This window comes from Sapajus apella, unplaced genomic scaffold (genome assembly GCF_009761245.1).
Source record: "Sapajus apella isolate SASKATOON/1434 unplaced genomic scaffold, GSC_monkey_1.0 scaffold4, whole genome shotgun sequence".
Lineage (NCBI taxonomy): Eukaryota > Metazoa > Chordata > Mammalia > Primates > Cebidae > Sapajus > Sapajus apella.
Genome location: NW_022436944.1, coordinates 20,384,116 through 20,398,824, shown reverse-complemented (window position 1 = coordinate 20,398,824; position 14,709 = coordinate 20,384,116). Strand labels below are relative to the sequence as shown.

At 33.5% G+C, this 14,709-nt stretch overlaps 1 long non-coding RNA gene across 1 annotated transcript in view; it reads left to right on the top strand.

Annotated features, from left to right (window-relative positions):
- The window catches only part of LOC116540414, a 65,904-nt gene extending 59,445 nt beyond the window's left edge, over positions 1 to 6,459 (top strand). The window contains exon 4 of the long non-coding RNA XR_004264433.1: positions 4,599 to 6,459. This is a non-coding gene — a long non-coding RNA (uncharacterized LOC116540414). The remainder of the gene's footprint in view (positions 1 to 4,598) is intronic.
- Positions 6,460 to 14,709: the final 8,250 nt, after the last annotated feature.

Below are 14,709 nucleotides of genomic sequence, written 5' to 3'. Positions count from 1 at the left end.
GTGTGTGTGTGTGTGTGTGTGTGTGTGTGTGTGTGTGTGTGTGTGTGAAGTAGAAGACAAATACTTAAGAAGAATAAATATGCTTAGAAAGTTCTGAGGGATGAACTGGCAGTCATAAAGATTAAAAGCTGGAGAGCATTGTAGTGACCCATATTTTGATTATGTTTCTAGGATAGCAACATACTGCAAATACCAGGCTAAGAAATGCTCAGTATATTACACTGGCTACCCAAACCAATTATGTTCTGAATTTGGCATATTTTTACTTCTTAATTGGCGCATTTAAAATATTCCCTAGTCTACTTATACATGAATTGATTGGAAATCCATTTAACTTGCTCTACAAATAGTTTTACAATATGAAAACATTTCCATAATTTTGAGATATTTCTTATCTTAATTATATAGGGTATAGTAGTCAATTAATTTTTTTCTTTCACTATTAACAACGAGCTTTTTATGAGATTGCTGCTTGATGCAAGAGCTGCTGTCAATCTTTGGGTTATTATAGTTGCTGATATGAATTTAAAAGGAAAATAATATTAACCCCCAAAACATCCTTGCTTTAAATTATGTAGCATTTGCCATTTTTTTTTTGCACTGCATAATACAGTCTGGCAAAAAGTAAGTGTGATCTTAATTGTTAGACTTGTTTATTCCAGGGAGGAGCCAGTGGAGCACTTATGGTAATTAACATATTTTGTCTGGTCTTCTCATTTTGTTAATGATATCTTATTGAAGGCTGAGCAGTAATTACTGCCCACTGAGGTACATACGCTGAAACAAATTAATGGCCAATGACCAATAATGATTACACTTGTAATTATCTATTGTGAAATATTTTAAAAAATTGAAATTAAAAATAAAGTTCTTTGAAGCTAACATTAAACTGTTTGGTTAAACTATGCTAAAGTCATTTTAACAACTCAGAGAAACAATATTCCACAAGTTTATCATACTTCCACCAGTTTCCTATAATTTATAAGAAAATTTATTTTTCCAATGTTTTACATTTTTACCCAATGGGATACGAAAGTAAGTGTAAAGAATAGGACACAGTTTATGTTTACTTTTAGATATGACTTTTAGATATTTGTAACACTTTTACCTTAAGATCAACAATGTAATTTTTCAGTGATTTCAAGAAGTTTGTTTCTGGTTTTCTAGACCAGAAAACAAGTATTTCTTCTTCTTCTTTTTTTTTTTTTTTTTCTTTTGAGTTGGAATCTGGCTCTGTCACCCAGGCTGGAGTGCAGTTGCACGATCTCAGCTCACTGCAACCTCTGCTTCCTGGGTTCAAGCAATTCTTCTGCCTCAGCCTTCCGAGTATCTGGGACTACCGGTATGCACCACCATGCCAGGGTAATTTCAGTATTTTTAGTAGAGACAGGGTTTCACCATACAGGCCAGTCTGGTCTCGAACTCCTGACCTCATGATCTGCCCACCTTGGCCTCCCAAAGTGCTGGGATTACAGGCGTGAGCCGCTGTGCCTGGCCTCCTTTTTAAGAAGACATTCCCTCCCAACTCCCCGCCCCAACTCCTTCTTGTTATCTATCTATGCATAAGAAATGCTGAGATATCACTTTAAACAACTTTCATACTTTTTATTGTTCAAACTCATGGGTTTATCAAAATAAATCATAATCTTTCTATAACACTGCCTACTATGGGGTAGTAACTTGGGGTAGAGGTGATGATCGATGTTCAAAAAGTTTCTATATGATACAATTTGACTTGTAAAGTTGAGCAGCTTGACACTCCTGTTTTTTTTTTTTTTTTGAGTCAGAGTCTTGTTCTGTCGCCCAGGCTGGACTGCAGCGGCGCAATCTTGTTCACAGCAACCTCCGCCTCCCTAGTTCCAGGAATTCTCCTGCCTCAGTCTCCCGAGTATCTGGGATTACAGGCATGCGCCACCACGCCTAGCTAATTTTGTATTTTTGGTAGAAACGGGGCTTTCTCCATGTGGATCAGGCTGGTTTTGAACTCCCGACCTCAGGTGATCCACCTGCCTCAGCCTCCCAATGTGCTGCGATTACAGGCTCGAGTCACTGCGCCCAGACTGAAACCCCTCTTTTTAAAAATTCTACCAGCAACTTCAGCACATGTATTTTACATGTAGAAAAAAATGATAAGCTTTAGCTGAGAATTAGCATAGTGTACTATTGGCATTCTTTGAACTGGAATGTGGGAGATGTGGGACCTAAATCTGTGTCACTAATTAGTTGGCCTCATTGGTTCTGGGCCTCAGTTTTCTCACCTGAGAAATGGGAGCTTTGTACTAGATTATCTCTGGTGTCACTCATAAATTGTTTTAAGTGTCACATATCTTCTTTTCTTTAAATTAGAAATTGACTTTTTTATAAGATAAATCAAATGTTTTACAATGAAGCAATTAAGGCTTGATTCTTTGAGTTAAGATTTATTAATTGGATATGGATATCACAATGGAATTTTGATCTCACTGTTATGAGGAGAATATCACAACCAAATTACTTTTTCTTCATATATGAGGAAATTGGGCTTAATGAGGATATAAATTGCTAGATTATTATGGAAAATCTCTGCCCTAGAGATTTTAGTCTATCTATTAAAGTTTATTATTGTTGTTTTTAGGACTCACTAGCAAAAGATGAGAGTTGTTATTCAGCTTTAAGATATTTCAGTACTTCTGACTGCTTTTAAGTTTTCCTTTCAGTTCATGGGAATGGGTCTTGTATGCCTGGCTGAACTTGGTTTAAATTTTTGACAGTTTTTTATTTGTGTCCCATTTGGATGTTTTTCAAAATGTCCAGACTATTCACACCACATCCGAATAAGCATTACCCACTGGCTTAATTCAAATTGTCTGGGATATTTCTAATTAGTATTGTTAATGCTTACAGATTATTATTAATAAAGTGTTGCACCTCGAGTTTACTGGAGAAATGATTAGGAGCTTAAAAGAAAAATTTAAGCTTTTAAAATTGATTTTGATAGAAAATTCTTGGTTGGAATACAATAAGAAATGACAAGTAGCCAAAATAACTATCTCTTATGATATAAATACCAATCTGAAATAATTCTGGTAGTAATCTATTAATAAATTTAGACAGCATCATTGGCAAACAAAGTTATAGAGATGTATATGGAGAATACTTGGATGCTAGTTTTGCTATACCAACAATTAGCAGTAAATTTTAATTATGTCGGAATTCAGTATATGTCTGTATATCAGTAAATATTTTAGCAACAAAAAAAGCAGTTTGCAATAATTATAAGTTATAAATCGTTTTCAGTTCTTACTTCCTCAGTAGTGGGTGAAAAGCAGAACAGATTCTAAAAATGTTATCTAGAAGTATGCTGGAAAAATACATGTTTATATGTTTCTACCTCTGAAATCACGGAGTGTTTCTCTTCATTTTTCTCAAGACCATCTAAGGAAAGTTACTTAAGAAGCAAATAAAGCAAGAACCTGAAATTTATTTAATTTTTAAAAAATCACAATTTTAACCATTTAAGGAAAGTTATTTAAGAAGCAAATAAAGCAAGAACCTTAACTTTATTTAATTTTAAAAAATCATGACTTTAAAAAAGTGAGGTCATGGGCACTTACATAGTCACATTTCTCTACTTAACTACATCATTAACTTGAGCAAGTGGATTGATCATTCAGAGGCTTATATTTTAAAAAATGATGTTTCCCTTTACTTTTTGTTTGGAACATCAGTGAAGTTTTTCAGAAACCATTTGCTACATGTACACTTGTGTTAATAGTTTTTAATTACATCTATATCTTTATAAATTCTCTTAAAACGTATATGAGCACTTACAATTGAAATGTTCATATTTACAACTGAAAAATTTAAAACGTATGTACATATACCTGGTACATTAAAAAATTCAAAGGCATAAATTACTTTCCTTATTTTGCTCACTAATTTAAAATAATTTCTACTATGCCTTTTTCCCTCATTGATGTGTATATTGGAGTTGTGATCATAAGAATAACACGTTCATTATTTTGTTTTGGAAATACTTCAACATCTCTATTCAATGACTGACTGGATCACATTTACAGAGGCTTTTCAAGGCATCTGTTCTCAGCCACAGCTGAGAATGGGGCCCACCGTGCTGACTGGAAGGATCCACCTAGAATTTGTTGAATTAAGTCCTTGCACCTGGATATAATTGTTGTGCCGCTGTGCTGGGGTTTTCTTAAGCTACTGGTAAAACAAATTAGCTCAATTTAAACTGGCATCCAGTAGAGAAGCAACAACTCACCTCATATAACGTTTTCCAAATAATTATTTTTGTATTGCCAGGTTTACCTCATGAATATTTTCCTGAGGGTTGGGTGAGAAAAAATGTTTTTAAACTAGAGATGTGATGAAAATTCTGCACGTTATAGGCTTTAATATTATTGCGGTATAATTAAGATACAGATAAATATGTGATCATAATTTCAGTTAAGCTGGATTATTCCCCTTCCTAAATAAAACATAAATTCAGATATTTAATTGTGAGTTAGAGCTTAAGAAATATTCTCATATCTGTATTTAAGTTTCATAAGCCACTGTCATACTTGCTGTAGATTTAATGACATAACTATTTTTTACAGGCAGAAAAGATGCACATAAGGGTGCTGATCAACAGAAGACAAGATTCATTTATGTTTGTTCAGTAGAATGTGTCAACTCATTTGGTTATGCATATTTTCAATCATTAATATTTGGCAATCAAAATCACATGCTTTCTGGAAATCTAGTAAATTAAAAAATTTAGTAGCTGTAAAGAATAGAACTGGTGCATATGGGCATATAAGACTAACACCCATATATATTTCTTTGTGCATTCATTACTTATTCACCTAATACAAAAATCATGGGCACCAAGTGAGTTCCAGGAAGAGTTCGTAGCACTGAGGGCACAGATAGGAAGCATGGAAAATTCCTGCCTTCCTGATGATTACATTTTAACTGGGGAGGCAGAAAAAAGAAAGAAAGAAGGAAAGAAAGAAAGACAAGAAAGAAAGAAAGAGAGAGAGAAAGAAGAAAGAAAGAAAAAGAAAGGAAAGAACAAATTTCAGTGAGTATTAAATTCTATGAAGAATGTAATGTGAGCTAGTTAGAGTATGGAGGAAAGGTACAGCTAGATTATTTAGACAGAAAGGCTTCTCTGAGAAAGTTTTCATGTGCATGTATCAGTAAGCACATATGCTACCTGAATTTATGTAAGCATTTATTTCTTAATATGCATTTGTATTTGCAATGTCTTGCATGATGTTTAGCATAAAATGAAAGAAAAATCCTCTTTGTAATTGGAGATGGAAGGCACCTAGTGTCTTGAAAAGTCTGTGCACAGATGTAGGGGCATATATGTAAAGATTGTTGATATTATTGTTTTCCCAAATGTAACACAGACAACACAGCAGCCTATTATAAAATGGTTTATTACAAAGGTTCGGATATAAAGTCCTCCAGAGTCCTTGCTAATCATTTTCTTCAAAAATTGCTACTTCTTCTTCTGTAATAATAATTTATACATATTTTTGTTATAATGCATTCCACATTGCATTGGCATCAGTTATACACAAGTATATATTTATTTCTAGATTTTGCTCCTTGACAGTGTTTTTCCTTTAATGCCTTTGTATTTCCAAGCAAATCAAATTTGTTTTGATAGAAGTGTGTGATAGTGAGGATTTTCCTGTATTTCAGTTACAATGTTCTGACCTGATTACATGGGAAATTTTTACTTATATGCTGATGTTCTAAGAGAAAAATACTGTCTTTAAGTGGCAGAGCTGAATTCCAAAGTCCAGCAAACCAGCTAGCTGACTTGTGCTTATTGGTCATAGAAAACATTGTAGCTAAATTGATTAGCAATGACAACACTACTGCTGCTGTTGGAAATATCTACCATTTTTTCAGCTTTTTCCAGTGTTAGCTATTGGCCACTACTTACATCGTTCTATCAAATCCTGACAATTGCCCTATCAGGTAAATGTTTATTGAGACACTTCATAAATGTGTAATTGAAACTCAGAATAAAAAACTGCCTGGCCACTAACCTTGTCATAGATTGTCATAATATTACGTGTGCTGAGTTATATCCAGTTTATCACATATAATAAAAATACTATAAAATTTCAAATTAAAAATTTATAAAATGGCTACTTTATATACCTAATGTGTGTGCTGTTATATGGCAGTGGGATATTCTTTTGAACGTTTGGTGAGGAATGGGTGTGAAGTGCTAGGAATGTGTGTTTTGCTAAAGGCTGGGATGGGTATATGTGTATGTATGTTATATGTGTAAATATTTGCATAGTTATTTGATACTGTCAGCTTTGAGCTGAATAGTACTCACTATTATGCCTCTCTACAAAATGGATTTTGGAGGACAAGGGCCATTTTTTATCATCTCTGTGGCTTCATTGATGCAATGTAGACACCTACTAAATGCTTGTTAAAAAAAAACAAAAACAAATTTTAACAAAGCAATTTTGTCACTAAGGCAATACATAACATAGGCGCTCCTAAGATTTTTACTTTCTTCAAATTTAAAAAACAGCATCAATAACAGGGGAAAACACAAAATAAATAGCTGTTATTATTTTTATTTTAAAACATCAGTAGAGTTTTATTTTGATTACAAAACTTGATCTTCAAAATCAGGCAAAAGTGTATTTTTATCTTCCTATGGAATGGTGGAGGTGAAGGCCTGTCCCACTGCTGGTAATTTCTTTTACGGTTATATGTCTACAGGTACAAAGATAGTAAAACATACTGCAAATGCTTTGTAAAATTTACACATATTTGATTCTATGCAGCTTGAAGTGAAGAAATGGTCTAGATATAAATGTAGGTGACTTGAATACAAAATCTTGCTATTATATGATTTTGTATTTCAGATATTAGAAAAAAGAATGTGATTATGTAATAGCTTCAACTTCAGTAATTACACAGTAATTTACTGAGTACCAAGTAAAAAAATTAGTTCACAATTTCTATTAATTAAGAGTAGAAGATGATTTTTGGTAGAAGCTCCTTATGTACTGTATGGTACAAGTCTACACTTCTCAAAGTTAAAAAGAGGGGTTTATGAACATGTGTTTATTCTCTTTCTCTTACTTTATTCTGGGGAGAACACTTACTTCATTCTATGGAATTAAGGCCACCCCTGAAATAATCTCTCACAGAATTGTGTGCTTCTTCAGATATCCCAGTGAAAGCAGGTCTCTCACAGTTCTAATATTTTTGTTAAATTGATATGTAGACCAAAATGTGAATGTGATGTGATTTTAAACTTCCCAAATTTTCTGATCTTGTCTTAGTGTTCCAAGTGTAACTCTGAAGGGAAATTAAATCATATTTTGTCAAAATATGATATTGTGGAGACTTGCTATAAAGCTCTAGACGTTACCTGACTGTCATGAAAGATTTGTTTTTATGGGACTGAATGATATATTGTAGATTTCATAGAAAACTCTATGTTTTAAAATTTTTGATGTCCCAAATTTAATTTCACTAACTGATACTCATGGAGTGTTTATACTAAATTGATATGGGGAGAGATAACTGGCAGCAAAGAGGCGAACAATAATCTAGTTGCTCCAGGCATCTGTGATTTTTTTCCTATTTCTTTATTAGTTCAGGTGCTCTACATTTTGCTTTTAAAATAACTGTTTTAATTCTATTGACTTCTCCACATCTCCGCTTGTACCAGCTATCATCTTCTGTCACTTGGACTGCATGCTGACTTGCCTGCCTCTAGCCTCCCACTTTAAATGCCCTGAAATTCATTCTCCATACAGGAGCCAGGTTTTTTTTTAAGTGTAAGTCAAATTATGTATCTCCCTCTTTAAAAGGCATTCAAGGTTTTATTTATAATTGCTCAAACTGAAAATAATCCAAATATTCATCAGTGAATGAATAAACAAATCATAGTAATTCGCACAAAGAATTCTTTTAGCAATCATGAGCTGATACATACTAGAATATCAGTGAGTCTGAGAGGCATTATGCTAAACAAGAGACGCAAGACATAAAAGCTACATGATTCCATTTATATGACATTTTGGAAAAACTATAGTGACAAAATCAGACCAGTAGTTGCTAGGGGGTGGTGGATGCAAGAGAACTTTTTGGTGTGAGGTGAATGATTTATTTCTTGATTGTGATAGTTGCACATCTTTATAAATTTGTCTATAATCATCAGTTTTACATGCAGAGTGAATTTTAATACATTCATATATGATATGATATATATATATGCATGCATCTGTCTCTTGCACAGACACAGACATACACACACATACACAAACACACTTTCACACATATATGTATGAATGGGTTCCAATCCTATAGAATGCACTGTGTCCCCCTAGAAATAAAAATAGGAAATTAAACACATTTCACAAAGTGCCTTCCTCTAACATTTGTGCACGTATATTGTAGCCTGTGAAGAGCTTTTGTACATGAGGTACATTATACCCCAATAACTGTGACTTAAACATCAAAAAGCATTCAGTGGATTTCCTATACTTAGATTAAAGCTCCATAGCCCTAACTGTGATCTAGGAGTCCTCTTGTGAACTTGCTTCTGCCTACCCTTCACCTCGTTTCTCCCACTGTCTCTCACTGTTCTAGATTATTTACTGAGTTCTCTTAGATGTTTAACTTTAAAAACAATCATTAGCATTCAAAAGTAACATTTAATATTTATTAATAAAAATTTAAAATGTGAAATTGTGAATTAATAATTTCTTGAAACAACACCTATATTTCCTCATAAAAATTAAAATCCTCATCTACAAACTCTCTATATCTGTCATAATAGGCATCTTAATTTTTTGTTCACGAAAAGGGAATACTCAGTAATTTATATATCAGAGGGGGTATTAAACAATGGCTAGTTACTTTCTGTCAGTTGAACATAATATAGGATGAACTAATACTATATTAACTAAACAAATGATTTTTTATATCTATTATGTAACAGGATACATAAAAGGCGTTTTCACTTTATAAATATACAAAGATTGAATTTCATTAATAAGCGCTTCTATTTTATTACAAATATAATTTAACATACAAACTTTCACTTACCGACATGTGCTTCATAGTTACATTTTGGTCAACTATGGATCGCATGTACAACAGTGGTCCCATAAGATTATAGTGCTGTATTTTCACTGTACCTTTTCTACGTTTAGATATGTTTAGGAACACAGCTACTTACCTTTGGGTTGCAATTACCTATAGTATTCAGTACAGTACATGCTATACAGGTTTGTGGCTTAGGAGCAATAGGCTATACCGAATAGCGTAGGTGAGGAGTAGGCTACACCAGCTACGTTTGTTTGAGCATACTGTATATTTTGTTTGTACAATGAGGAAATTACCTAATGACACACTTCTTCGAATGTATCTCTGTAGTTAAGTGACACATGAGTGTACATATGTACATATATATCAGAAATACACCTGTTTCTGTACTGAATGTGAGTCAGTGCACAAATATATAGCAAATAAACTTATAATGGGAGAGAGACTGAATATAGAAAACACACATACCCACAAAAAATTTATTCAGTTCTAAGAAAAATACAGTTTTCTATAAGTGGGAACATGTAAAAATAAAAATTTAGTTCACATATGTCTAAATCAGATTTACAAAGCTTCTATAAATGCATTGAACAGATTCATATCAGTCACTAAAATATCTCAAAAAAACAGGTCACATATATTATCTGATAGTGTACCTCATCACATTGGTCGCCTTTTCATAATATGCTTCCCAGGAGTATTTCAGAACTGTACAAAATGTTCAACTCATTTGAGAATTAGCAAAATACAAATTCAGCCTATAATGGCATTATGGAATTTTAATTTTCTAAGATTTTCAGTTAACTGTTTCCTTCCTTCCTTCCTTCCTTCCTTCCTTCCTTCCTTCCTTCCTTCCTTCCTTCCTTCCCTCCTTTCTTCTTTCCTTCCTTCCTTCCTCCCTCCCTCCCAATTCTCATTCTTGTTTACCCTTTCTTTTCTTCTTAGGCTCACTTATTACAGTCACTGCAGGAGCTTTTCAGTTTATAGCTCTGGAATAGCTTCAATTCACCTGAAATTTTTGCTATTCTGCATGAATATAGTAAATATACACACCACTGGCTAGCCTTAGTCCCAGAATTTGTTTCTTTTTGCTTAATTTCCTTTTAAGATCCAAGAACAGGAAAATATTACTCAGGGAACATCTTGTGCAATGATGCCACATCCATCACTTAACTAAGAGCTTGTTTTCAACTTTCTGAACCAGCGGGGTGACCTTATGTTCCCAAGAGAGGGCCTAAAATGCGCCGGGCAAAGCTCTGCCTCTTGAAATGGCTGTTTGGTGTTACAGAGGTTCAGGTGACTGGCTGATGGTTTCCTACCCCTGTATGACAGCTCCTGGGAAGCTCTAGGATGTGACTTTAAACTGGAATGACTCTCAGGAGCTTGGCTTGATATGGTACAATCTCAAGGCATCCCTAAGTCTGAAGTTCTTCCAGCAGGTCTGGTGAGTTCTAAAACTTTCCTGGCAAACCCATCTACTCTGACAGCACAAACAGAGAAATAAAAACAAGGGAAATATCAAGGTTAAGGCCTTTCTGGGTATAGTATAACATACTGGTTAAAAGCTGTGGTTCTGAGGTTGAGATTGTTTGGGTACTATTCCTAATTCTACCTCTGTTGGCTGCAAAATCAGGGCATCAATTTTCTCATTTATGATAAAAATACTTATATTCAATGGAATTATTTTGAAGACTAAATTGAATTAACACAGAGCCTAGCACAAAATAAACATTAACTAAATGTTATCCACTAGTGTTGTTGTTATTGCTATTATATTGTTATTCTAAGACTCAGCAGATACTTTGGCCATAGTTGAGTGACTACTAGGGATTTTCTTGTGTTATCAATCATACAAATAATTTATAGAACACTTGTGATAAATATATACATAAGGAGGGTGGGCATGGTGGCTGACGCCTGCATTCCTAGCACTTATGGTGGCTGAAGTGGGAGGATTGCTTGAGGCCAGGATTTCAAGACCAGTCTGGACAACATAGCAAGACTTTGTCTCTACAAAAAATTTAAAAATTGGCTGGGTATGGTGGCACACATTTTAGTCCTACCTACAAGAGAGGACCACTTTAGTCCAGGAGAGGCTGCAGTGAGCCATGATTATGCCACTGCACACCAGTCCAGAAGACAGAGAGCGAGATCCTATCTCAAAAAAAAAAAAAAAAGTAAGAAGCTAAGAAAATTATTTTAAAATGCATGTGGGTGCTAGAATTTAAAATAATCATCACCAGTTTGTAAAGAGACAGGAAAGTGGTGTGTTTTGAGTCAATTTATTTTGTTCAGTTTTGTGCAAAAACATCTCATTTTCTTGTTTTTATAATTAGATAAAATATTCAAGGGCACCAAAATATTACTTAAATGAGGAGACAGCTTAAGAAGTAAGCCAATATATATTATATTTTCCTAGGATAATTTTCTGTAAGAAATTAGAGTATATGAGAAAATTTCAGATTTCCTTTGGCATTTTGTAACCTTGCTTACACAAAATGTTTAAAACAAACAAAAATTTTGCTTATCTCTTTTTACTGTGCATACTTTCTCTGGTAAATTCTATGCCAGATGTGGGAAGCAAATTATTAAAAATACAACTTCCAGCAAATAAAAAGGCAACTATTGCTATATTGGTTTAATATAAAATCTGATATAAATTTTCAATGAAAAATATTATCATTTTTGTGATATCTATTTCTTCACCTTTTTCTTCATTATTATTATTGTATTATACTGCAATTCATAGAAATGACACATTGATAAATGGCAGTGAACACTGATCAAAGGTGAAACAAAGTTAATTTATGCAGGAAAATGAGCTAGAAAAGCAGAAAGACCCTCTTCTATTTAGTAAATACATTATTTGTACAAATCAGTTTTACTTGCTAAGTATTTCCAGTCATGCAAATAATTGTTATTCTCAACTTCTATGTCTTGTCCAAGCTAAACCACAAAGGACAAGCAGCTCAGAGATTAGCAAATGCGTCTCAGCTGTCCTAGAAAAGTGCTGTCAGCAAGTCTGAAGAGTTTCCCAGAAGCCCTGAAAGGATGCAATAGCATCGTTTAGCAGAAAGAGCCCTGGATTAATGTTCTTTTGGGATTCATCTTCTGGCTTTGTGATTTTGGGCAAGTTACTTTTCCTCCATTTCTTCACACATATCAGAGGAGTAATGCCTACCTTACAAACTTTTCTGTGAGAAACAAAAAAACAAAAACAAAAACAAAATGTTTGTTAAATATTTGCTATGTGTAAAATGCTTATTCCTTTAAAGTTTTCATGTCAGTTAAAAATATGTAATTGGCTTGAATCCTGACTCAAGAATGGAAATAGTAATTGTGCCTGCCATTCAAGGTGGCAGAATTATTTCCATTGGTTCAGGGTGGTGGGGTGGGAACTACTAGATAAATAGATAAAACAGGTGGGGCAATTCTGTATACATTTTAGTGTTTTTTATTACTACTAATCTACCAACTCCTGTTTTCACTCAGAAACAGATCAAATGGACATATTTATTATTGACTAAAAAAATGATAGAGGAATGAGATTAATTTTAAAAATAAAATGAAAAGGAGAACAATTGTTTATGAATGTATGATGTTTAAGTTCTGCATGTATACATAATAAAATAATTTCAGTTGCAGGAGTATTAACTGGGTGAAGTAATTTTGGTCATTTGGATTTGTCTGTTCCTTGGACAGTCTTATATGAAAGCAAAACGTGATGGCTTTAGAGAATTTCACTTTGACTGGAAATGTTTTTAATTGGAGAGTGTTTTTCATTAGCTGATGGAATTATTTTCCCTAAGATCTTCAATAACCATTGCATGTAGCATTCGCTAGTTGGAATTTTAGCATTCAGGGATATTCTTTATTATCTTAAGTAAAAAAGTGGTGTTTTATGATATATATATAATATGCAAGCTCATATGCTCTTTAAGATGAGATGAAAAAGAATAGTTTTATTGTATATTAGAATAACATGGATTTTTCTGATACAGTACTTTCCAGAAGTTAGCAGTTGCAATGAATATAACAAAATCAAGCACATAACGTATTTCTTGGGTCAAGTTGGAGAAACACAAGATTAATCAAAACTCTAAAATGAGGCTTTCGTTACAGTATTTCTCAGAATCTTTACTACACCAAGGTGTATTGAGAATCTTTAAGGAAGTTGGTAATATGTCTACTGTGTTTTCTAATATTTGATCATCAAATCAGTTTCTTAAGAAGTTATTGTTAGGAATATGTTTTGGAAAGTACTGGGCTGGAAGATTATTATGTTTTCTGGTCTTCAGTTTTTAAATTACGGAAAACAAAATTCATCCAAATTCTAAGATGGCATGCGAGTTTAGAATTTTCCACCACATGCTCACCTTGTTTGGTCAATTCCATTGGAGACATTCTTATGTAGCTATCTTACAATGAAATTAATGATAAGGGATTGTGGCTCCTGGCTTTTCTCTTTCTTTCTTCTAGCATTTTAAAAGTGTAAGTTATCCCATATGTTAGGTCTAGAAAAATGCTGGATTTGCCTCTGAGAATATCTGATCTTAGAATGGAGAACTAGACCAAAGTGGCATCTTGGATTTAAAGCATGAAGACAAAGAGAAGACACTCCAAATGAAAGTCAATTTCCACAAGAACTGTCTTGGAACTTTGAAATACAATTTTAGAGAGAGAATTAGAAGCATCAATAAAATAAGTGATAGTTATTATGTGTTTTATTCATCATGTCTCAGGAAGAAGGGAAACAATAGAAAAAGAAAATCTCAGTTGAGAATTGTTTTTGTTTTCTATTGTTTGTGTTTTTCTACATTGATGCTGCTGACATTTTGGAGCAGATAATTCTTTGTTGTGAGGACTGTACTGTGCACTGTAGTGTTTAGCAGCATCCCTAACCTATAACCTAAGATGTCAGTAGTACCTCACTTCTAATAGTCAAAAAGGTCTCCAGACATTGCTGAATGTCTCTTGGTGGTGGCAAAACCACCCTGAGTTGAGAATTATTGATCTAATCCTTTCCTTTAATATTTCCTCCCTTTGGCACTCAAAGATGAGTGTAGAAAATTCAAGGGCATTGTATTATATATGTTGATGTGATTATACAATAAAACTGCTAATAATTTCAGGAAGAATAACCATTGTGTAATGGGTTTTTAAAATCATTTTTCTAAGTCACGGTCTAGAAGTATGGGATCACTTTCTAATATCCTATTAGCTGACCTAGCTGACTTATTTTTTATCCTTCTGCTCCAACTTATTGTCATTTTTTTAAAAAGGATATTGGCAAAATTTTCACTTTTGCCTTAAAATGTTTAAGAGGAAAATTATTAAAACAGTAATTTAGCATTTCTCCTGGTTGGTATAATTGTTCAGGTATCAGCAATCACTAATTGTTTAAATAACACAAGTAGTTGCCAAATATGTTGATTAAAACTATAAGCCAAATCGAAGAGGATGGCATACAATCTCCTATCTATTTATATTTTGACCTGTTGGGCTATGAATTTTGCACTTATTTCTTTCCCTCTTAATAGTTTCTTCTTCTTCTTCCTCCTCTTCTTCTTCCTCTTCTTCTTCTTCTTCTTCTTCTTCTTCTTCTTCTTCTTCTTCTTC